A 15,006-nucleotide genomic window follows, 5' to 3' on the forward strand; every position below is an offset into this window, starting at 1 on the left:
CGAAAATCGTTTGCATTTTCTCCTTAGCATGTACTTCATCAAAAATGATTTTGTTCATCCAGGGAAGATTATTTTGAAGATTGCTAGGTACAGCAGTTTGAATCTCATGCCTGCTTCTTGACATTCCCTGAATAGTGGAATAAATTTACTCCTCTTCTGCTTGGTGTACAGTGAGTAATCATTCTCCACAAATACTCTGCTGCTGTCTCCCTCTTTTAGTACATTGTCCTTCTGCCATAGTTTTGTCAAAATCAACTCCTCCTGCTGGTAGGATTGCATCTTTACTATCACGTGTTTAGGTTGCTTTTTCGTAACTAGGTTTGGAGCATACACACAATGTGCCCTTTCAAAAAACAACTCTTGCTGTGGCATACCAGCCCAGTTGCTTATTAGTGCTTTCATAAATTTAGTACAGTCTCTTCCTTCCACCTTCTCTGATACAGCTAAAAATCTCAGGTTTTCCTTATGTGCTGTGTTCTCTAATTCTGTTTTTTTTCTTTTTGTTGGAAACATCTTTTCATATTCAACCAACTTTTTCTTCATTTCAGCCTCTGATTTTGCAGTTTTATTGCCTCATCTAAATATCTGCTTAAAGCTTTTTCAGTTTTTCAGCCTTTTGCTGTTTGAGTTGCTATACTGCATCAGCACATCTTTTCCAGGCATTACAATTTTATTTTGCATCTACTGCTAGGGTTGGTTTTGCCTCAGGCATTCTCCATGGTCTGCTGTCCTAGTAGCACAATTGGGGTCAGCCACACTGTAGTTCAAATGTTGTGGGAATTTTCCAATAAGCGAGCAGTGCAGCAATGAGTATTGCAGTGTACAGTGTGCAGATGTGTTAGAACTGTGGATAATTGTAGGTGTCAGAGTGCATTTACTGTTGCATTCCCTCTTCATATCACTATCCCCTCTGCTTTCCTGATCAGGCATCCTGGGATGAGGTAGGTACCTCTTAACCTTATCCCCTGATCTTTTGTCTCTTCTTTCAAGAGGCACTGTCCTTACTTTTCTCCTACCTAGAGTCCATAGAGGCAGTGTGTTGCCAGTGGATGGGTGAGTGTTCACTTGTTATTTTTCTGTGTCCCCTAGTGGTTGTTGGTGCGTAAGACAAGCTCATTGCTGAGCCAGCACAAAAAGATCCGAAGATTGAATTGGCTAATGCCTCTCTTGTACTATTAGCATTCTGACATCCAAATAGAAGGGAGTTGACCAACGCCAGTAAGAGAAAGGTAAAGTTCTGGAATTCAAGGGAGCACTCAGGCTCCCTGCAGGCAGGAATCCAAGTAATTATGACTGTAACAGTGAATATACTTAAATATCTAAACTAATGGTAAGTTCCTAATGCAACTGTACTTTCTTCTTATACATTGTCATGCTTCTCTGATAAAGTATGCTGTGCTTGTATAGACTGTGTTTTTTTCTGGTTGCTTTTTCCGTTTCTGTTTACTTCTATATGTTGAGAAATATTGTATTCTTAGAGGTATCTTGTAAAAAGACATTTTGAGCACGCTTTGCAAAGATTTGTTTTCTGTTTCCAGTCTATAACCAAATGGGATAGGTTATTTTGAGCACAAAAATGGAAACTGACTGGCTAAGCTTAAAATGACTTGCAAGGGGAGCTAGAGTAGTACTTGCCTATGAATCTATGAAAAGATCTCAAAAAAGCTGATTTGGATAGTCATGCAATGGTATGAAGTCCTAGAAACATTGGTAGAATTAGGTCAGGCTATGTACAAGGACCCAACAACTCAAATACGAAGTGTTCGGGCTAGGAGAGGGGTTACAAGTGCAAGTGTGTATGCATCACTGTTCAGTTTTGAACCCACTGACATTCATATTGGTGATAGACTACATTAGCAAACAGGTTGTTGGGGACAAATAAACAAGGCTGCTGTTATCGGATGATGCAGCATTATAAGCAGACTCCGAATAAGAACTTTAGCAAATGTTAAGGGAATGGTATGCAAAACTGAAAGCACATGGGATGAAAGTGAGAGCAGACAAGGCATTGGTCATGGCAACTTATGAAGGAAATCCGAAGAAGCTGAAAACAGAGAGAAGTGGAAAATGGTGGAACAGGTTAATAGCTTCAGGACGCTGGGAGGGCTAGTTGAGAGGGGAAGTCTGAATAAGGAGGTCAAAGCTAGACTCACTGGAGATGCAATAAACTGGCACAGGCTGACAGGAATAGTTTGTGACAAAAGAATGTTAAAGAAGTCGAAAAGCAAGGTGTACAAAACAGTGTGTGATCACTTCTACTTTGTAGTACAGAAATCTGGACAGTGAGGGCAGAGAGCTGAGGTAGCTAGAGGTGATGAAGTGCCTGAGACATAGGATGAACATTGTGGGACAAAGAAATAAGGACATCAGAGCAGATGCCTTAGTAGTACTAGTTACAGAGAAGGTCAAACAGAACAGATTACAGTATTTCAGGTACATGTGTAGGAAAGCAAAGGACAATTTGTTGAAGATTTGGGAAAGACATGAAGAAAGCAAGAGGAAACAAGGGAGTTCAATAGAAAGATGGATATATTTTGTAAGAGAAGACATGCGTTAGTCAGATGTGATCATCAAAGGGGGAAGGCGGGTGGCACTGAACTGAAAAAGTGAGTGACAGTTGACACAACTCCAAGACCCATGTAGAAAGTGATGGAAAAAAAGGATGATGATGTCCTATCAGGAGGCTTAATAAGTAACAGACATAAGATGTGTTGTCTACCCTGAAATGTATATTCATAATGAGATTTCTCATGAAGAACTGTGTACCACATGACATGGAGGAAAAGAAGTCACTGTAGTTTGGATTAAAGCTATACTTTTCCCCATATCTAATAACGCCCACCTTCAAAAATTTTTCTTGCATTTGCCAGCATACCCTGAATGACTGAATCATTCTGTTTTAATGTGTTGGCAGGGTCTAAGTTATGTGTTTCCTCATTTCTTATTATTTAGAAGATCATGTTTAAAGTAATAGGTGACTTGGCACAACTAATTCTAATAACGTTATATTAGCCCCAGAAAGCAGTGCATTTTCCTCAAAATCTGTTTGGCTTCCAATCATGTAGTCCGATGTTCATCGTGCATACAGCTGCAGTAATCACAGATGGGTTCTCTGCCATCAGGCGGGTCCTCGGTCGGCCGAATTCCAAAGTCTAGGTCCGGCGTCGGTTGTTGTCGCCTTCTCTCCTGACGTCAGTGAGGCCGGAGTATATAAGACACAGCCGACGCCATGTTCTTCAGTCTTTTTTGCCACGCTGTGCCCGAAGCAGAAGCAATTCGCAAGTGCCGGTCGGCCAGCTCCTGAATTACGAAAAAATTGGAAACCGAAGTCTTCATTAAAGCTAAGTACCCCGTTGGGGAAACTTTTCTTGCCTCAGACCGATGTCAGAAAAAGTTAATAATTGTATTTCTTGTGGGAAGCAAATACCGCATAAGGATTTCCATTCCCTCTGCATACCTTGTTTAGGCCCAGACCACGACGTCTCGGGCTGTCGCTTTTGTGCTACTTTCAATAAACGCACTATTAAGCGTCGGGCGGAGTTCGCCCAACACTATTTTGGTAAAGCCTTTGATTATAAAATGTCGTCGGAAACGCCGACTACCGTTTTGTCCAAAAAACACAAGGACCGACACGCGAGGTCCGCGGTCCCCACCGACACCATGCCAAAACAGGCTACACATGGTCCGGTTCTCAGCGAGACGCCTTTGCAGTCCCTGACTACCGACGACACTCCTTTGGCGGTGTCCTCTGTACCCGAGACCGCAGGTACCTCGGCCCTTTCCCAGACTACAACCACCAAAGCCATTGCTAATGTTGAGCCTCCTAATGTGGACAGGTCCACTTCCACCCATGGTGTCTTTAGACCCTCATCTTCTTTTTCTATTAAGGCCTTTACTAAATCCAAAGCAGCCAGGCATCCCAAGAGGCCTGTTGCACAGGGCCCATCTCCAGGCCCCATGCCTAAAAAACAGATGCTTAAAATGGCTGAGGATTTAATTACTCTTATCAGGGTTCTCAACCCTCCAGACAAGAGACCCAGAGTGGAGGAAGATTCTCCCTCTTCTGATCAGGGCTCCATTTTATCAGAACATTCTGATGTAGAGGAACACTCTTACTCCCCTTTTGAGGATTCAGATGCAGAGCAGTCCATTCCTTCTGTATCTCCTCCTGAGGATTTTTCCTTTGGGGAAACCTTGCACACTTAAGGGAACACTTCCATTGGGAAGGCCAAGACTTTTCCGATTCCAAGAAAAGACTTAGGGAATTTCTTTTGTTACCTCAACACAGACCTCTGGCGATACCTTCTGTTTTGGACATACTTGATGATGTTTATTCGAGGCTTGCCTTAACCCGGATTCCCTGCCTCCTGCATCAGTCAAACCTGATAGGTACTACAGAGTTCCTAACTCTCACCAATTTCTCTACAAAGCCATAATGCTGACCCTGAAACCATTTCTCAAGGCCCCAAGGGATTGAAGGCCTCTACTGCCAAGAATCCACTTCCTGCCGAAAGAGAGTCAAGATCCTTAGAAAGGTGGGGAAAAGGTATATACCTCGGCCACCCTAGCCATGAGGGCCTTAAATTGTCAGTTTCATATGCTTAAATATCAACAGTTCCTGTTATCACAATTAAGGAATAAAATGTCTCAACCTGAACAACCAGATTTGAAGGAGTTGCAGGATATGATGCATAGTGCAGAGCAAGTGGGTAAACACACCTTACAATGTGGCTATGATGCCCTAGAGGCCTCAAGTAGAGCGGCTGCTACAGGATCAGTCATTCGCAGACATGCCTGGCTTAGGGAACAAAACTTGCCTGATCATGTGAAAGCTAAACTTCTAGATGCTCCTTTACAAAAGGATGTGCTGTTTGGTACTAATGCTGAGGAGATATTACGGAAAATGGAAGAAAAAGCCAAATCTATGCAAACTGTCAAAGCTTTTTTACAGGTCCATCCACCACGTTTTAGCAGAAATCGCCCTTCAAAAAACTGGTCCTTTCCAACCACTGACAAGCCCCAAAGAGGTAGATACAGACGCACAAGGGGCAGAGGGCAAGCACAAGGATCTTATAGAGGCCGACAATGGCAAACTCCAGCACCAAGAGGTGGCGAAGACAGTGCACAATAATACAGGAAACAAACCCAATGACTCCCTCATTTCCATGCCAAGCAGGTCTCAGCTGGCAGCACCTTTGGGAGGAAAGCTAGCATTATTTGCAAGAAATTGGCATATTGTCACAACAGACAAATGGATCCTAGACATTATAAACAGAGGCTACAAATTTCAATTCCACACTCTTCCAAAAATGAGAGGCATGCCAAACCTGCCACACAATCAAAGGGCAGAGGCACAACTACAAATTTCAAAGCTCATAAGCATGAGAGCTATTCAAGAGGTACCTACTCATGAACAAGGTCAAGGTTTTTATTCAAGACTTTTTCTGGTACCAAGGAAAGGAACCGACTGGAGACCCATTTTGGACTTATCCATCCTAAACACATTTTACTGCACCAAAATTCAAGATGCTCACATTACAGCAGCTTCTTCCCATGCTGGGCAAGGAGTTTTGGCTGGTAACATTGGACCTCAAGGAGGCATACCTGCATGTCCCAATCAGACAAAGCTGCAGAAGATACCTCAGATTTCTTGCAGGTTCAATCCACTATCAATTCTCTGCATTGCCCTTTGGCTTATCTACTGCGCCCAGAGTATTCACAAAGTGCTTGGCATCAGTGATTGCCTACTGCAGACTTCAAGGGATACAAATTTACCCTTCTTTGGACGACTGCCTGATCCAAGCGGACAGCAAGCACATACTTCTGGAACATCTGGCTTATGTAACACGGTTACTGCATTCTCTGGGACACACAATCAACAAAGAGAAATCCAGGCTAACACCATCTCAGAAAATAACTTTCCTGGGTGCCAACTTGGACACAAACACCCAGATGGCCTATCTTACGCCAGAAAAACAGGGGCAACTAACTCAGTACTTCAAAATACTAGCAAAATGTACCAGGCTTACTGCAAGGAAAATCCTGCAGGCTCTGGGCTTCATGGCATCTTGCATTCTTTTAATCCCATGTGCAAAGCTGCATATGAGGAAGCTTCAATGGTACCTAAAAAACCTATGGTCTCAACACAGTCACAGTTTGGAAACAATAATACCAATAATTCCATGTTTGCAAAAGGAATTTCTATGGTGGGCCCAAGCATGTCAAGCAAATACAGGCCTCCCATTCTGCAAGCCTCAAGCAAATCAAGTCATCACAACAGACGCCTCAGATTACGCCTGGGGGGCGCACATGACGGACAGGTGCATTCAGGGCAAATGGTCCCAAAAGGAAAAGCACCTTCACATCAATCAAAAAGAAATGCTAGCAGTAATAAATGCAATTACAGCTTTCAAGGACCTCCTGCATCCAGGACAATTACTGATAAGAACAGACAACACCACAGTAATGTGGTACATAAACAAACAAGGAGGAACACATTCATACCCCTTGTGCAGACTAGCCATGACTCTTAGGAACTTGGCTCTGGAATGGCAAATCGAACTTCAAGCACAGTACTTGCCAGGATTGGAAAACACGCTGGCAGACCATCTAAGCAGAAATATGATAGATCCACACGAATGGAAGTTGCATCCTCAGGTGTTTACAGAGATAATCCAAGCGAGGGGGAGGCCAGACCTAGATCTTTTTGCCTCCCACAGGAATCATCAATTGGAAAAGTTTTGTTCGAGGACCTTTCATCCAAAGGCCTGGAGAGTGGACGCCCTTTCATTCAGTTGGACAGCATGGACAGTTTACGCATTCCCACCTCTGCCTCTTCTGCCCAAGGTGCTTTTGAAAGCAAGAGCAGACAGACCGAAGATGATACTGATTGCTCCAGATTGGCCAAGGCAACACCGGTACCCGCTTCTGAGGAGCCTAACACATACTCCTCCCTGGTCCCTGCCTCTAATGCCTCTTCTGCTGACTCAGCACAGCTACAAAACTCTTCACAGTCAGCTGAAAACACTCAATCTCGCTGCATGGAAAATTCCTTAACACCACAACAGACCCTACTCTCCAAGGAGGTGCAGGATGTCATTTTGGAGGCCAGAAGGCCATCTACTAGAAAAGCTTACTCCGCAAAATGGAAGCGGTTTTGCTCTTGGAATGAGAAAAAAGGCCAGGACCCTAGAAAACTGAACTTGCCTCAGGTATTACAGTATCTAGCTGAGCTGCTGAACAGTGGACTTTCATTTTCTTCCATAAAAATCCATGCCTCAGCCATTTCTGCAGAATTCAACACGGATCCTCCTTTATTTTCTCACCCACTCTTACAAGAGTTCCTCAGAGGGGCTAAGAATATAAGACCACCAAGGAAACAACCAATACCAGCCTGGGATCTTAATTACATACTAGAAAAATTAACATTGCCTCCTTTTGAACCAGCTGCCTCAACAGATTTGCAATATTTGTCCTGGAAAACAGCCTTCCTTCTGGCTATCACTTCAGCTCGTAGGGTTTCGGAACTACAGGCCCTCATGGCGGTGCAGCCCTTTCTCATCTTCCATCAGGACAGGGTTTCCCTTCGTACCAACCCATCATTTATGCCTAAAGTGGTATCCAGTGTAGCTTTAAATCAAGCCATACACCTACCTACCTTTTACCCCAATCCTCAAAACAAAGGGGAAAGGCTGCTACACTCTTTAGACATCCATAGGCAGCTACGTTATTATTTGGGCAGAACAAAGTCCTTCAGGAAATCAGAACAACTCTTTGTGTTCTATGCTGTAGGGGCTCAAGGGAAGCCAGTTACCAAGCAGACTATTTCAAAGTGGATAGGCCACTGCATACAGTTTTGTTATTCCTATCATGGGAAATCTGTTCCTACAGGCATCAGATCACACTCCACCAGGGCCACAGCTACCTCTACAGCCTTCCTCAGAGGAGTTCCTACCAAAGATATTTTGGAGGCAGCCACTTGGAGTTCTGTACATACCTTCACAAAACACTACCACCTGCCTTTATATTCCAAGACTAGAGCAGGCTTTGCCACTGCTGTGTTGCAGGGCATTCTGGCTCAACCCAGTTCCTCCTAGTACCTACCACCCTGTGCGTAGCTTTGGGACTCTACCCATCTGTGATTACTGCAGCTGTATGCACGATGAACATAGTACAGTTTTGTACCTACCATAAATGTAGATGTTCGAGTGCTAATACAGCTGCAGTACAGGTTTCCCTCCCTCCTTCCCCACTTGGTAAAGGCATGGGGCCTAACACCCTCTTCATACAACCTGACTGGGTTATCCTTCTATGGTTTATTTGCTTGCAACTACTGATTTTGGATTATATTGCATTGCATGTATATACATATAAACATAATTTATGTATTGCCTTCCTTCTGGGGGCACCTGACATCTGGGGCAAGAAAGACTGAAGAACATGGCGTCGGCTGTGTCTTATATACTCCGGCCTCACTGACGTCAGGAGGGAAGGCGACAACAACCGACACCGGACCTAGACTTTGGAATTCGGCCGACCGAGGACCCGCCTGACGGCAGAGAACCCATCTGTGATTACTGCAGCTGTATTAGCACTCGAACATCTATATTTATGGTAGGTACAAAACTGTACTTTTTCTCAGCAACTATGCCAGTTAATATCACTGGAACCTAAAATCTTTAATTGCATCCCTTGTCCATTCGTCTTTAGATGCTGTTTCAGACTAAATGCTTTTCAAATAGTCAGATATTCTAGAAAGTGGTCTCTAAGCATCCATGTAGAAACCGTTTTTATCGCAAAATCTGAGATCTCAAACCATTCGGTTGTTCTGTTTTGCATGCTGTATACTGTTTGGTTTGTCTTCACAACTCTAGCATATTTTTTTCTCGTTAAGTTCAGTTTGCAGAAAAAGGACAGAAAAAATTCCAGTACTCAGAAAACTCGGTAAACCCAAATGACATCATGAAGAAATGATACTTTTTTGCAGTAAAGTCATTATGGAATGCACAGAAGGCAGTAATACCAGACTGCAACACACACACACACACACACACACACACACACACACACACACACACACACACACATACACATACACATACACATATATACGCAGTGACCAACACAGTTACCAATGCAGAAGAAAAAAAAGCATCTCACACAACAGCATAACACTGCCATAGAAGAACATCCACATTTTAGCCTGCACTATTCAATATAATGCTGCTGGATATGACCCACACAATACAGTGCTGTTTCTTTCTCTGCTTTTCATAGGTGATTACTAGGCTATTGGCCACAAGGGCCTTTTTAAGCCTAGACATGCTTTCCAAATCTCTGAGAAGTTCTGATACCCTTGATAAGTGAAAGCAGGGGCTTGGGAGATGAAACATTTGCATTTTCATACCTATAGATGTTCATCATTAAATACCTGTTGCAGGAGCCCAAGCTATATGGTATAGTCAGCTTCCAAAACTTTAAAGCACCTTCCATACACCCATATTACTAGCAGAGCTCGAGATCAAGCTTGTGGAAAACAGATGTACGGGCGACATAACTTCAAAACCTTCTTACCACTGAAGCAGTTAGGAAATTTTGCTTACAGTTCCAGCTTTGTAGGTTCAATGGTTGGCTAGTTTCACAAAGTGAGCATATAAGTACCCTGTTGGGGACTACCTTCCATTTTTGTGAAAAAAGTATATATTTTTTTCTGTCAGAAAAGGAAGTATGTGGATGACAAATACCATATAAAGATCACCACAAACCTTGTCTGGTCTGTAGGGGAATAACACAGTGCTCAGTCTTTAGTCTGTTAAACTTTCACTCATAAGCCCCGTAGAAGCAGGTGGAGTTAATTTTTACTTCAATTAAAAAAGAAAAAAATGAAAGCACTTAGCAGTATCATGGACCAGGGTTCTGGCTGTTCAGATATTTCCCCTCCAGTTCTAAAGAAAATAACATTTCTTTTGAGGTTTTGGACTCCTATTCAGCCTAAGTATTGGGTGGACCTTTTGGTAGCGACTCCATGGTGCCCATCTTGGAGCCCTTAGATCGTCATTCTGTTCTTCTCAGCCTCTCTGGCATTGCCTATCACAAGGCCAAGAGATTAGCACATCCTTCAAGACTGGTCATACATCCACTTTGGGGAGATGAAAACTACTCCTTGTAGCATCAGAGGAGGGAGTGGATATTGTCTGTTAAGACCACATTGAGGAGTCTGATTTCCTGGGGGATGCCTGGACATCTGAATGATCTTCTCAGACATTCTCGGGGAAAAGAAAGCACAAAGTCAAACAGACATTTGTAGCAGTATCCCCTACAGCCAAAGCATGATTAGCTGGGATTTGCAGAGGACCTGCTCAAAGCCTTTCAGTAATTTTAAGTATGGATCAAAAATCTCCTTCCCCATCTTATTCTGAATCTGAGTCAGATGTGCAAGTCATAAGATTAGACCATGCTTCTCGTTTATATCTACTACAGAGAACTGGAAATCTGAATCAAAAGAAAACATTCCCTGTAACCCCACTGCTGATGGGTTGTTCTTTTGTGACATCATTAGCAGGAAGAAAGGTCTCTCTAACTGAGAACAAAGAGGAGTATCAGAAACACAGAGATTAAGATTTGTTACAGGTGGCTACCCTCAGTTTGCAGCTATTCTTCCTGTTCTGCCGGCTTCAGAAGATGCCTTCCTTGCATTTAGTGCTTTGCCTAACAGTCTACCTCCAGCACCAAAGAAAGTTCAGAGCATATCCTGCTGTAGTCTCTCTTTCAGAACCGTCTGCTTCTTTGTCATCTAATCCTAATTTATCTGATCATTTTGGGAAAAAAGGTCTATACCTCTTCCATCCCAACTTTTAAAACAGTGAACTATCAAGCTCACATGTGTGTTTTTGCTGGTTCCATTTGACAAAATGAAAACCTTGTTAGCTGACCTTCCTTAGTCAGACACCAAGACTTTAAATTCCGTTCTTTCTTCTGTCTCACAAGTAATGAAACATTCACTTAAATGTCATTATGACATGGCCGGTACAGTGTCCAGGGCGGCTGCTGTTGGCTTAGCAATTAGAAGGTTTGCTTTGCTGCACTCCAAAAACTTGCTAGAAGATATGAAGGCTGAACTGTTGAATGTCCCCATTAGAGGTGCTATTTGGATCTTTGTCTTTGAAGGGTCTTAAAAGATTTGACAAAATAGGGTAAAGGTCAAACAGGGGATATCTCAAATATTGCATTTCTTCATTAATAAGTACAGTAAGAACTTTTCAGCTATTTCAAGTTCTTTCTATAAGAAGCAATGCAAGCAGTCCCAGAAAAAAGTAAAAAATGAAAGGTAAGCAAACATCCAAGAAACGATGGCAGGGAGGTGCAAAAAGGAAAGGAGGCCCCCCCTTCCCAAGACCAGTGGCAATTAAAAAGACTTAATTATCCATAAAATCATTCTTGTCACCCTCCCCACTCTGGCAACCTTGTAAAGCTTTCCGAAATTTTGAACCTTCACTTTCCTCTTTGACACCAGATCACATCAAGACTCCTGGTATCTGAGAATAATTCAGAAATGTTACTACTGGGACTAGTTTCCTTTTTTTTCAGGGAATTCTTTCTCACCCCATCAATCTAACCTCACTATTTGCTACTCTTGTATACCAAATATTCTGTGGGAGTCACAGTGCCTGTTCTTTCAGATCAAATAGGGAAATTCTTTTATTTAAGGCTTTTTCTGGTGCCAAAAAAGGAAGGAAAATGGAGACCTGTTTTGGATCTTTCATTTCTAAATCTTAACATAAAATTCCAAAGTTCAAAGAGCACTTTCGTACCACTCATTCTTCCTCAGTTTCTTGGTTAACTCTAGATCTGAAAAATGCCTATCATCATATCCCCATTTTCAAATATTTCTAGTATTTGAGATTTTCTCTACTTTGTTCACATTTTTAGTTTTGTGTTTTTCTGTTTGTGTGCATCTACAGCTCCAAGACTACAGACAAAGTCTTTAGCCCCTGTAATAGCCCTTTGCAGATTACAGGGAGTATTTATTTCTCCATACTTGGATGACTATCTTATCTTTGCAGAATCTTCATCAGCCTATCTAGAATCTCTTGTTTAAATATATTCCTCAGTATTGGATTTTAGATATAAACCTAAAAGAATCTTCTCTTGTTCCGTCCAAAAGGATAGTCTTTCTAGGGTATTTTATAGATACCTCCACAAAGTGGACTCTTACGAGCAACAGTTCATAATATTGTCCATTCAGAGACTTTCAACAGCCGTGGAATTTCTCAGGATTCTAGGTTTCATGGCTTCTACTGTTCTCATGATTCCACTAGCCAGACTCCACATGAAAAAATCAGTGGCTTCTCAACTACTTGTTTGTTGTACACCAGCACCCTTTATTTCAGATTCCGTTTCTAAATTTTTTTCAAGAGAGAGTTGTTCTGGTTGTTGAACAGTTTCCCTAAACTCAGGTCTGCCTGTGACTTATCCAGCACCTGCTCAGTCTGTGACCACAGATGTGTCCGACTTTGCTTGGGAACCACTATCTAAAGGTGTGTAGTTCTACAATCTCTGGAACTAACAAGCTAAGGTAAAATATGTAAATCTCAAAGAAGTTATGGCATTGATCCATGTATTCCAAGTCTTTAAATCACCTGTGAATTCTAAGCCCTCTTCTAGTAATCCCAGATAATACTACAATCATATGGCACATAAATGAGGGGGAATCGGGTCATTCAGTGATACCCTGGGAACTGGTGACTTCTGTAAATCTTTCTCTTCAGGCGACTTGCAATGCCGTCAGAGCAGAATGTGGTGGCAGATGAGTTGAGCAGGACCAGAACAGACCCACACAAATGGAAGGTGATCCTGGTGTCTTCCAGGAATTTATCAATTTGTGGGGAACTCCTCAAGTAGATCTGTTTGCCTCCATTCATAACGGAGCTAAAAAAATGTTTTGCCCAAGGTTCCTTGTACAATGGCTTGGAAGATGGATGCCTTTTCATTCCCATGGACAGGAATGCTCCTGTATGCCTTTCCCCTGATGGTTAACATTCTTCTAAAGAAACTGAGACATTCCCCCAAGTATAATGTCGGTAAACACCCCCTTTTGACCCAGGCAATACTGGTTCTTTTTTCTTTTGAAAATGACCAAGGACAATTTACACACACTTTCTCACATATGATAACTTACTCACACATCTTTAGTTTACTGCATGGATGATTTTATTTATTTATTGACGTTTTTTACTGAGAAAGTTATACGTTGTGGACAGGTATGGTGTTGAGGAAGTTCAAACATAGTTTTGGAATTTTAAGGAAGTATAATGGTGGGAGCAGTATGTGGAACCAGGTTGCTAATTTAGCTATCTTATTGTAATAAGATTCATGTTTTGATTTAAGTGTGATGTGGAGGTTGGTGAGAATAGGTGCTCCATATAGGAGTGAAGTTTAAAAGGTAGGTGTTGGCAAGAGTGATTCTTGTAGATGTGTTTAGGTAAAGTTTATGCTTATAGAACATCCCCAGTTTTTTATGTGTTTTTTTTTAATAATGTTTTGGATACGGAGATCAAATTTTAGATTCTCGTAAATGGTTACACCTTGCGGTTTGGTGTATATAACTACTTCAATTACTGTATTTTGGGAGTTGGTCTTAAAATATGATTTGTCAACAACGCATGATTTTGGTAGTGAAGGGAAACAATTTTCTGTTGCTGTTGAGTAATAGTCAGGAGTTGTCAAGCCAGGTTTCAAGAGAGGAGAATGCTTTGTGGGTTATTTGTAGGAGGAGGAACAGGTTGTTGCAGAAGCAGATAATAGCTGAATCACCTACATACTGAATTGGAGAGCTTTGGCAGGAGGTGCGGTACAAATGTTATTGATAAAGATATTGAAAAGAAGGGTCTAAGATATGAAAAAAATGGGGGCTAAAAATAGAGCCTTGGGGGAACACGAGTGGTGTTTGATAGGTAGGGTTGTCTGTCAGATAGCTAGAAAAACATCTGTTAGAGGAAGAAGAGAGACCAAGACTAGCGAGTCTGTGTATAAGAGTTTAGAGTGGAAAACATTATCTGTGCTTTTAGGATCTTTATATAGTGTCGAGACAATTTTGCCAGAGTTTGTAGCAGTATTTACTGTGTACATGAAAGGAAGTCAGAATGATTGCCTTCTGCCCTTCCCAAGGGGTAGCAATTGTCACTTGGAAATAAAATAATATTTTCATTCATTATTCTTGTAGACCATTGTTGAGTTGTGCACTTTCCAATGGAAACTGATAACCATTTCTGAATTTGAAGCTAGAGTAGTTCAGAGCCTTGCAAGGACTTCAAAATTCCCAGATTAAATAATAATACAGGCGTAAACCTGTATTAGCTGTGTCTCAGTTTGGATCTCCCCTTATAGGTCATGTTCAAAGCAGTGAAGAGAAATTAGGAAGTCTTACCATTTTAATGATAAAATGTTTTACTTGTATTCACTTATTACTGTAAAATCCAACACTCTGACTTTCGCATTAAATTTTACTTTTAAAACATGCTTCCAATAACAGAAACTGGAGATTGGACACCTCTTTTAATTCGTACATCCTGACCTACATACTGATGGTCACTATGGAGGCATGCCAGTTAATGGAGCAAATTTAAAGGAGTAATTGCTACATGAATGTGTGCATTTAGTAATCTGCCAAGCTTTTAATTAAGTTAACAGCTTGGCAAAAGTCTAAATGCTTTACAGTTGTTTAATAAACTGTTGTCCCCTGCTCTTTCACATTTCGGAGAAGAAACTGGGGCACTTAGACCAATGATAGAAATTATAGTTTTCTATGTGGCCTTAAAAACAGATTATTAAAGTAAGGCAAATGGCCCCATTTGAGACAATGTAATGTCATCAGTTTGATCTTCAGTTCCTGCTACTGTTGGCTTTCTAAAAAGTTAAGTTTAATGGGAAAGACACAAAATCAGTGTTGGATTTTACATTAAATAAATAATCGCAAGTACTATGATGCGATCATGAAAATGGTAAGAC

General features: G+C 41.6%; 1 protein-coding gene across 1 annotated transcript in view; it reads left to right on the forward strand.

Annotated features, from left to right (window-relative positions):
* Window positions 1–15,006, forward strand: part of PTPN12 (protein tyrosine phosphatase non-receptor type 12) — a 3,019,581-nt gene that overhangs the window by 228,976 nt on the left and 2,775,599 nt on the right. The gene's annotated exons all lie outside the window — the stretch shown is intronic.

This window comes from Protopterus annectens, chromosome 11.part0, assembly GCF_019279795.1.
Source record: "Protopterus annectens isolate FY-2018-M chromosome 11.part0, PAN1.0, whole genome shotgun sequence".
Taxonomy (NCBI): Eukaryota; Metazoa; Chordata; order Ceratodontiformes; family Protopteridae; genus Protopterus; species Protopterus annectens.